Raw genomic sequence first — 10,231 nt, 5'->3', positions numbered from 1 at the left:
CTCTAATTTCTCCAACGACGGGGAGAAAATAAACAGAATGGCTCTGATGGTTATGGCGATATGACTTGTAGTACAGGGCAGAAGGAAGGAGGTCGTAATCTAGTTCTGGGATGGGTGTCAATATCTTTGGGTTATGCCTGGTTTATATTAAGGGAGTCAGCAGCTTGTTTTGTTTTTAACACCAGACAATTCTTTTCAAATGCTTATGGGGTGTCCAAGGCATTGTGTGGGGAAATGGGAAAGAAGACCATAGAAACCCAAATACACAGGATCTGCACCTTTTCATGTTGCCCCAGCTCCTTGCAGCACAAATTGACTTTGTAAGATTGGCTCTGAAAATGAATACCCAGGACATCACTCTGTGTTACTTTCCTGTGAAATTACTTTTCTGAATGAAAATATTGAATTCCTTTGAAAGCAAGTAGTATAATATCTCTGGAAATGAAAATCCTGTGGAAATCACAAAGGAAAGAAGACTGAAGGATATGAAAGCTTTATATCTCTAAATGTTAGTCAGGCCCTGGAGTTTTTTTTTTCCTTGACAACAGTCATAACTGTTCTTTCTGATGTTGATGCACTGGACGCTGGAATCTCCTAGATGCTTCTATTACAGATTTATGTTTTATCTACAATAAACAGCCAATATCATTATCTTAATTTACTACAGCATTTGTATGCACTCGGCGCTTTTTGTAGTCTACTTGCCTAGTAAGGCTGACCTGCAGAATTTTCCTTGTCTCAAGGGGAACATATTGACTTACTGCCAGGCTTTTGGCTGTCAGAGCTTCTGCTGAACTGACAGATGAACAGGGCAGACCCTTCCGAGGAGGAAGACACATGGAAGACAGGCCTTCTCACACTGCACCAGCTACCTGGTTGCTCACCATTATTCCTTAGATCATCTGTAGAGGAATGGCCTCCTTGTTACATTGACAGGTTCACCAACTGTAGAGGGAATTTACTGCAAATAAAGTTACCCTCTCTAAAAATATGTTCCCCTTTCATCTTCTCATAAGAAGTTCCTTTTGGCTTGATTAGTTGAATCACCTTTGTGTTTTAGGTGCATTAGGTTTGGTGTCATTTATTCTTTAATCTGTTTTTTTTTAAAGAACAAGGTGTCAGTAGTCAACTGAATAAATGATAAGATACTTCTCTCAAGTTCTCCCCAGATCAGTAGTTTAAAAAAGGCAGGAAAGAGAGGAACAAACAGTAAGGGAAGGATCTGCGAGCCTAATCAAGCAAGGTAAAGTGATTCCAAAGGAGTATTATCTTTCTCTAAAGGAGATAAGCCCTCTGCCCAGATGGAATTGCAGGCCTGCCTGACAGGTGCACAGAGCAGAGCTGTGGACGAGATTGCTGAGACGCTGTCAGCCATGTTTTAGGATGTGGGGAGCAAAGAGGTACAAACCAGGAGCTTGATTTCCAAAAGCTCTAGAGAACTTGAAGATGCCTTTGCTTCTTAAATAGGTTACATTTTTGGGGGAGCGATTAAAAAAGCGACAACTCTCTGATTCCTGAGAGCAGCGATAATTGCTGAGAAATTATGCCCTATCACCTTCATTTCATTTTGAAGGTAAAATCTTGGCCATTTATAAAATTCCATAGACACAGTAATAGCATATTTGAACTTGGTGCTTTAAAACCTTAAAGTGAAGAGAAAAACAGAGCTTAAAGATTTTTAATTTGTGGATGTGTAACTGACAGTCCCCAAAGAGTGTTGCAGTGGCTGTCAGGAGAGAGATCCGTGGACAAATGGTGAAGCTTCAGGTCCTTGATCCAGCTTAGGCCTACATCTTTTTTATTAAAAGATAGGTGAACATTTATTTGTTAAAGTTGCAGATGGCAAGAATCTGGAAGGAATAACAAAGAATGTATTTTATGTCAAAATTAGATGATAATAAAAAATCTCAACAAACTAGAAAGATGACATTTAGCATGAATAATGGAAAGTCCTATATTTGAATATAAATATGGCTTAACGTGAAATTTAAAACTTTGTGAAAAAGACAGATGATTTGGGTAATACAGTCAATGTGCAAAGCTCCTGATTCTTCTACTCCCACCCAAAGTTTCCAGACACATGTTGTTCAGCCCAAGTTAATCTCTTCAAGGAGGTGTCAAGTGTTCCTTTGGATCACCTATGCCTTCTTTAAAGTTCCTCTAAAATAACTCATACCCTATATTTTTATATATTACTATATGATTTTATATATTCACATGTTCCAGCATGTAATGGGCACTCAAAAGTATTCATGGATTGGGTTCTGAATCACTTAAATTCTGTTGCTGACTGTGTCCTGCAAGCTGCCCTCATCATATGCACTTCTATCCTGGGATGTGTCTTCTTCGTATCTCCATTTGCAGAAACCTTTCAATGTCACGATAAAGTACTAGTGAGAATTAATATCCTAAGTCAAACTTCTGATATTTTTTTTTGTATCAAGTATTCTTAGTCATTTGGCAAAGTAAAGCCCATCGCCAATTAATGTTCTTCAAACACACAAATGTAATTCCAATGTCCTATGTATTGGCGATCAAAAATCCAGGCATACAGACATTCCTTGACATGACCAGTGGCTGAATTCTTTAAAAAGGATGCCAGCCAAACCAAATATGCTAAGAGCAATTTTCCAATACAGCAGTGGCATGGAAGAGATTTAGGATTTTTCGGCCACTCTAGGAGGATATTGCTATCTCTACTTAATCTATAGTTATTAAAGCTGGGCTCATTTAATAAGAATACAGAGTGAGAAGTGGAGTGAACAGAGAAAAAGCTGGAGGTGATAGATCAACTCTCTTGACTGCCATGGGGTTGATGGGTTATGAGTCACATCTATCTTAGGATTTTCTTTCTATGCCTAAATATATTAAAAATCATTAACAGTGAAGTGTGTACCACAATCCTCTGTGTTGTTGTGGAATCATCACAAGCAGTGGAGAAGGAAAGAGTAATATAGAAAAACATGAATGTCACAAATGCATCTCACCTGACAGGCAATGGAGAACCTCAGAGGATGAAGGACAGATGCTGGAGCATTGCCATTCACTGGCAGTTAGGGCCCCACACACGGTGGTGCCCACTTACCATGGCACTTGCTGTATATTATGTTACTGTATTAGTTCACTAAAAGGCTAAATAAAGTTGTGTGATATATCAAATATGTAAAACACAAATGTATCTAGAGCAAGAAGTGCCTGAAAAGCTTTTCTAAAGATAGTTGTAAATCCATGAAATATTTATTTCCATTTGTCTGGGCTTGAGGTGTAATGTATGTATCATAAATGAGCATTGTAGATTTTCAGTCATAATTTAGAACATTTTTTTCTGGTATCCCCATAAACCAGTAGTGTGCATGGAATTCTAGTATTGCTACCCAATCTATTTCTCTTGAAATTACACTTAACCAGTCAGCAGGAAAGAAACCCTTTGCCAGACTATGTGCCTTGAATTAGTTTGGAAAACATGTACGTCAAACATTTACTTTATTTACTTTCCTCCTCACATCCTGAATGCCTTCCTTCCTTCCTTCCACCCTTCCTTGCTCCCCACTGTGGTGGGTGCTGAGAATCTGTGTAGAAGAGATGTGTAAAGCAATTATCAGAGCATAGTATGGTTAGTGCCATCTTAAAGGTATGTATGGAATTTCAAGGGAGCACAGATTTGGGGAGAGGGTTTGTTTACAGAGGGTTTCCTGAAAGAAGTAGAAGCTAGGTTGAGTCTTGAGGCTGGTTTGTTATTTCTAGAATTCAATGAAATATCAAGCTATACAGAATTTTCCCCAAACTTTCTAGTGTTTCCTTTAAGGTAGAAGCAACGAGCTAAAATTTACTTTTGTGGCTAAGCTGAATCATTCCCTCTTGTTCTATGTCAAGTTTGTTTTCATTAGAAATAAATTTGAAAACTCCAGAGTATGTTGAGCTGGTTGCTAAGCTCAATTATTGAAAAAGGGGTAAGTCAAGATCTTCTCATATGGAATATAGAGCAAATAAATGAAAGGAAAACACAACTTTTGTGGTGGTGATAAATGTCTGTCTGTGGAAGGAATTCCCTTCTTGTATGTGTGTGTTACAGAGAAGTGGGAACGGAAGATACTGTGGTCGGGTATTTGGGAGGCCTTGGCTATAGCCATACAGCTAAGTCACCATTGACAGTGTGTGAGGAATTCTGGGGAGATAGGTGGTGCTCTCATAGGCAGGGATGTCAGATAAGTCATTAATATCATTTATATATTACAATAAACCAGCTCAAGATGTGGATTTGAGGCATTAAATGCATGTCCCCCACTGTATTTTGGTACAGTCACCGGAAAGGCTTGCTTGAGGCAGGCAGAGAAATGTGGCAGGAAAATAATGGGATATTAGTCCAATTCTTGATTCATCACTTATTAATACATGACCTTTCATTATCTATTAAACCTCTAGGACTCATACTCCTCATCAGTGCAGTGTTGGGGAATGAGGGAGATATTTGTGATAGATTATCTCTAAAAGCCTATCTAACTTAAGATTTTCAACTGGCCAAAAAATAGTTCGATTTAATTCCTATATATTTTTTTTAAATCTTGTATAGAATATAAACATACAAATCTGGAAATGATGTAGAAGGCATGTTATACCTTGGAGCTAATAAGGATTTGCTAATTCTCAGTCTTGTATCCATGTACCCCAGACATCTAATTTCAATCTTGTCTGAACCTGTCTCCAGTTACTCACCTTCAAGCACTTCCCTTCTCAGTCAATTCTCACAATTCCCTGAAAATACCAAGCATATCTTACCTCCATCTCCTGACTTGTGTTCCTAGAAAGTTCTGTAGCTCAGAGATCCCTGCATGCAAATATAACCCATCCTTCAAGGCCCATCATACAGGAACTGTTGCCATGAGCCAGCCATACCTGATTATCTCAGGGGCTACTCCCTTTCTTCTAACACTTGCCCATTGTCAACCTGATACTCTATTTGTCTACATATCTGTTGCCTTTTCAAAGAGTAGCTGAATCTTATTGATGTTGATATAAGCTCCCCAGAGCTTTATCAGAGTGCTTGGAACATGGTGGGCCACCAGTTTATGCTGGTGGAATGCAATCAAAGAAAAAAATTGTTTTTAAGCGGACACTCATTCAGAGTGAAAGTGTAAGCCTTTCATCCTAGTAAGGCTCTACATGATATTTTCCACTTTCTGCTTCAACCACACTGGCCACCTCATGCTGCTGGAACTGTTCCAAACCTCTTTCTGCCTTAGAGCATTTGCACCAGTTGTTTCCCCGGCCTTGAATGCTTTTCCCCAGATAACAGTGTGTTCCATTCTCTCACTTCCATCAGATCTCCATGCAGCGAGGCTTTCTCTAACTACTCTACATAAATTGTCAGTTTTATAGACCTTTCTATTCCTATCTCCTTTGTTCTTCTCCATAGCATTCCTGACCATCTGATATAATATCTATTTACTTGTTTGCTAGCCATTTGTTGCCCCCATCAGAATGGAAGCCCCAGAAGGGCAGGGTCCTTGTTTACTGCCTTTTCTCCAGTGCTGAGAACTATGCCTGGTGTATAGTAAACTTTGCGTCTTTCTTCCAGCATCTGCTTATCCTCATCAGTGTGTCTAAGGATTCTCTAAACTCATGCCAGCTTGCCAGCTTGAAATGAATACTTGCTTCCTTGCTTCCTACCTCTGCTTGTGGAAAGTCCATAGCCTCTTCTATACTGTAGACTTCAGGTTAAGGATCTCTGATCTAGTAGAACATGAAGGTCTGAACTACAGTGGTAGCTATAGGATTAATGATATGTATTAAAAGAGGGGAGAGGTAATAATTGAAAAGAAGTGAAGAGATGTATTGCTTTTACAGAAGACCTCATAATTTGAAATAGAGTTGAAGCCTATTCATTTAATATTGATAATAAATTTAAGTTTAAAAGAGGACTAATGGCTTCTGTTTTGCTTGGCCACATGACTCAAGTGGGACTCAAGTAAACCTGGGAACTTCAGAAGTAGCTTCCCCCTACAAAGCATGGTTAGGAACTTAAAAGGCATTTTATGGGTTCTCCCAAGAAGAACTTTAAGGTAATGATATTTGGCACATACTTATTTTTTAGTAAGAAATCCTTTGGAATGTTCCATTAGACTTGTTCTTGATCTTGTAGAGGAATTTAATATGTAAAGATTAAAATTATACCTAAATTCAAGACAGTTATACTTGGTCTACCCTTTTAGAATGACCCTAATTTGCCTTCAGATGCATAATTATTTGAAACCACTGGCCTCTTAGTTTCTATTTTTGGTTGATTGTATGTGTGTGTGTGTTTTCATAAAAATCTTAAACAGGCTGCACCTTGATGAAATGGGTCATATTTGTCCCTTGGGTACTCATATTGTAAAATACAAATGGCAAGAGCTTTGAAGAGATATGATACATGGGTTAAGGGGGAGGGAAGAGAGACTACAACTTTTAAATCTGTTCATTGAATGAACATTTATTGAGCATCTCCTGTGTACCAGCACTGCCTGAGTACTAGGAATATAAAGACTGTCAAGGCATGCTTCTTGTCCTTGACGGAATTGATGTCTAGGTTTTGAGCTGTGACTGGGACTGTTGGTAGAAATGAAGAAAGCAAAGGGCACTGGGTAAAGAAAAGATTAGAGGTTAAGATTTGGGCTTGCTGAGTTTCAGATGAGAACAGTACATCCAAATGGTCTTTACCGTGCTTTTGAAATGAGTAGAAAAGAAAGTTCTATGGGGAACAAGAAGTGAATAAAATGGTAGACCAGCATGACATGGATGTGAAAAGTCTGTTTTCTATTGGAAAGTTTACATTTTATACTTCATGGATGGGAGAAGATTTTTTCCTAATTTAAGTTAGGACTTCTTGCCAAGTTTCTGCTTAGGAATTCTGAACTGAACTTCAAATGTTTAAGGGCTTCTGTTTTAAACACATTTGGAGTTGTGGCTTCTTGTTCAAGGGAGAAAACTCCTTCAAGTACATCAAAGAGCTGTGAAAAAAGATACAGTATGTTGACAATTTGTGTAAGGGCATCAAAACCAGAAAAACTTCTCTGCTGTACACACATATTTCAAAGTTGGGGGAAGGGTTTCAGTGAGAGGTTTCTGCTGCTATATTAAACCCCAAATACTTGGGAAATAATTTAACACATTTACTGTACCTCAAGTATGACCTGGCTCACCCCACAATTTCAAACCAAGGTCTAGAAGATATTTTCTCTGGTGGGTGACCTTTAAATAAATTGTGAGGCTTTTCAGTGCTGCGCCCAGGTAGGATGAGTCAGGGAATAGAAGCAAGGGGAGGAATCTTCCCAGAACATCAGAAGTCATTTGACACAGGGCCTTGGGGAAACTGCTTAAAAATTCAATTTAAATCATAGTGGCCAGGATCTTGTGAGGGGATGATGGAAGAAGATTGTCTGTGTTGATTCAAGACCCATTTCACTCCTTAATGCTATTGAGGACCTGGTAAAATTGGGTGCAGAACGAAATCCATGCTTACAAGGGGCAAGCCTACTATTAACTTCTTGGCAGAGGAGCATGGGTGTCACAGGGACACAGGCAGGGCCTAGAGCCCCAGCTCCTTTGCTCACTATTTGGATGAGCTCAGGCTCCCCTAACCATTTTAAGCCTCTGTTTTCTCATGTGGGAAAGGGAAGCAGAAATGCAATCTAACCAGGTTGTTGCCTGAATAAATGAATGTTCAATATAAAGTACTTAGATTACATAATACTTAGAAATAGCTCAATAAATGACCCCCCTGCCCCCCATGCCTCCCTTTTTTCTTTTCCTTGAGAAGATAATATGATCTTAGGCTAAGGTCAGAGTGAGAATTTCAAGTTAAGAGATCAAAGAGGTAATGATTTGTAGGCCAGTTCCAGCTCTGCCACCACTAGCTCAGTGACCTGAGGCAAGTCACTTAACCTCTGTCACCTCTGTTTTCTCACCTACAATTTGAGGGTGAGATTGAAGTTTACAAATACTTCTATATTGGAATTTTAAAAATTCCCAGGCAGGAAGAAGCAGATTAGCAAAATGGTCAAGAAGGTGTTTTGGAGCTCGGTTTCCTAAATTCTAACCTGGGCTCCAAAACTTGCTTGCTGTATGACTTTGGCCTAGTTAGCAAAGACTTTCTGTTTCAGTCTCCTTACCTGCTAAATAGGAATAATAATAATAATAATAATAATAACAACAACAACAATAATAATAATAGTAGTAGTAGTAGTAGTTTATGGTCTATAGATATGACACGTAAATTAGAGAATACATGTAAAACACTTAGCATATTCTTATAACACATAGTAAATCCTCACCACATACCTTTATTGTCTCAGAGAACTCTGCTGGAAACCTCACGGCTTATGACCAGAGAAAAAATATTGAACTAGCAGCGGAGTTGTGAAGTGTGATTTTAAACTACAGTGGCCTAGAGACCCTGACTTGACCTTTCAGATTTCTGTGCTATCATGAGGTATTGACTACTGGATCGTCTAAGTGTTTGGGAACAATTTTGGGAAGAGCAGCAAACTCCCTTTGTTATTGAAACTGCTCATTTCTCTCTGCCTCCATCTACAGAGTTGATGTTCCACAGAAAAGATGGGCCTCCAATCAGGATCTCTTGGAAGAGTGTTGGGATTATTCTAGTTTGGAGTAGTTTCCTACAGTTTAAGAAGCTTGCTCTATAATAGTCACCATGACCTTCAGCACTAACAGCAAAGAGGATCCCAGTTTAGTACTGCTGTTGGGTAACCAGAATCTGATAAACCATGGTTCCAAATCTTGCGCTCAAGTAAACTTACACTGGGTTCGCACCTGCATTTGGCAGTAGGAGTTGCTAGTCATATCCGCTCGTGCAGCTTGTGATGCCTTCAGCATTGCTGTGGGTGAGGATCTCTCTCTGTAAAAGAGTTCAGTGAAGGGCGTGATGATGGCAACCGGCGGAACAGCCAGAGAAAAGGGCACAATCAGGCAGACTGACACTTTAGGGGATGGAGGTGCGGAGAAGATTGCACTGTCCCACCTCCACTCCTGTGGCTCCTCCCTGTGTTATATGTGGTGGAAAACGAAGGTAAATTATAGAATACATGTGGCCAAGTCCAACTTCTGACTTCTCCAAAATGATTTAAAAATGTGTCGACACATACATTTTTTTGTAAATCCTTGTTTTTTGGGCGCTCAGAGCATGTGTTGGGTTGCCCTGGCTAATGAAGGCCTGGCTAATTACCCTGGTGATTCTGACCTTGGGATTCAGACAGTGGCTGAGAAATCTGGGAAGAGATTGTCCCTCTGATAAAAGAATACAATTAACCAAATGGATGGATCATTTGTGAAGTGTTTGCTTTTCCCAAAGGAGAGGCTGAGCTGATATGACAGGAGTGATGTCTCGCTGTGAGCAGAGTCCTCGGTGGTAATGGCACATGTGGATGGTTGAAGTGAATACATGTTAATTCAGAGCTCTGGACTTTGGAATTACCTCTTAACTATTTTCCTTTACTCTGATCTTTCTTATTTCCAGTAGACTCTCTCTGCTGTTGCCAGAGTGATCTCTTTTTAAAAATGCGGCCATGACAGTCCTCTATCTAGAGCACTTAATGCGAAGCCTCACGGCTGCCTACAGAACAAAGATAAATTCTTTTGTCAAGGCACTTCACAGCCCACTCTCTTCCTGTCTGTTGAATTCCATCTCTCCCTGCTGCCCAGCCAGCACTGTGTTCTAGCCACGCACAAACACCCTTCCTCTACCTGTCTGTTCCCACTGCTGCTCCGGCTGCCCCTCCATCTGCCCGGTAAACTCCCGGTCACCCCGCAGAACGCCGCCCAACTGTCGCTTTCTGTGGGCAGGATTTCCTGGCTCTTCAGGCAGGCTCAGCACCTTTCTCCCTTGAGCCCCCACACACTGGGTTCAAACTCTGTGTTCACACTGTGTGACGACTGTTCAGGAAACGCAGTTCGCACGTGTGCATCCTCAGCAGCTGTGAGCTCCTCTCAGGTAAGGACCAGGCTTTTGTTCATATGGGTACCTTCACGGACTTGCTCAGTGCCCAGCACACACAGTGGATGCAAATAATGTTTGCTGAGTAACTGTAAAAACAGTTAATAATTAGTAATAATTCAGTAATATCTTAATACCTCCCTCCGTGAAGATAGAGACCATGTAGCTGGCACTCTCTCAGTTGAATGAATGAAACCTTCAGAGAGCTATTGTGAAAATCAAAATGAAATGTGTGGAGGCTTT

The 10,231-nt window shown here is 40.1% G+C and overlaps 1 long non-coding RNA gene across 1 annotated transcript; it reads right to left on the bottom strand.

The window, feature by feature from the left end:
- Positions 1 to 6,778: 6,778 nt before the first annotated feature.
- On the bottom strand, positions 6,779 to 9,907 carry LOC140844972 (uncharacterized). The gene is made up of 4 exons (XR_012123567.1): positions 9,739 to 9,907; positions 9,470 to 9,607; positions 8,809 to 8,893; positions 6,779 to 6,986 (listed from the first exon to the last, which is right to left on the bottom strand). It is a non-coding gene; the product is annotated as an uncharacterized lncRNA (long non-coding RNA).
- Positions 9,908 to 10,231: the final 324 nt, after the last annotated feature.

This window comes from Manis javanica, chromosome 2 (assembly GCF_040802235.1).
Source record: "Manis javanica isolate MJ-LG chromosome 2, MJ_LKY, whole genome shotgun sequence".
NCBI classification, from domain to species: domain Eukaryota; kingdom Metazoa; phylum Chordata; class Mammalia; order Pholidota; family Manidae; genus Manis; species Manis javanica.
The sequence above is the reverse complement of the archived record's forward strand: the minus strand, read 5'-3'. Positions and strand labels throughout refer to the sequence as shown.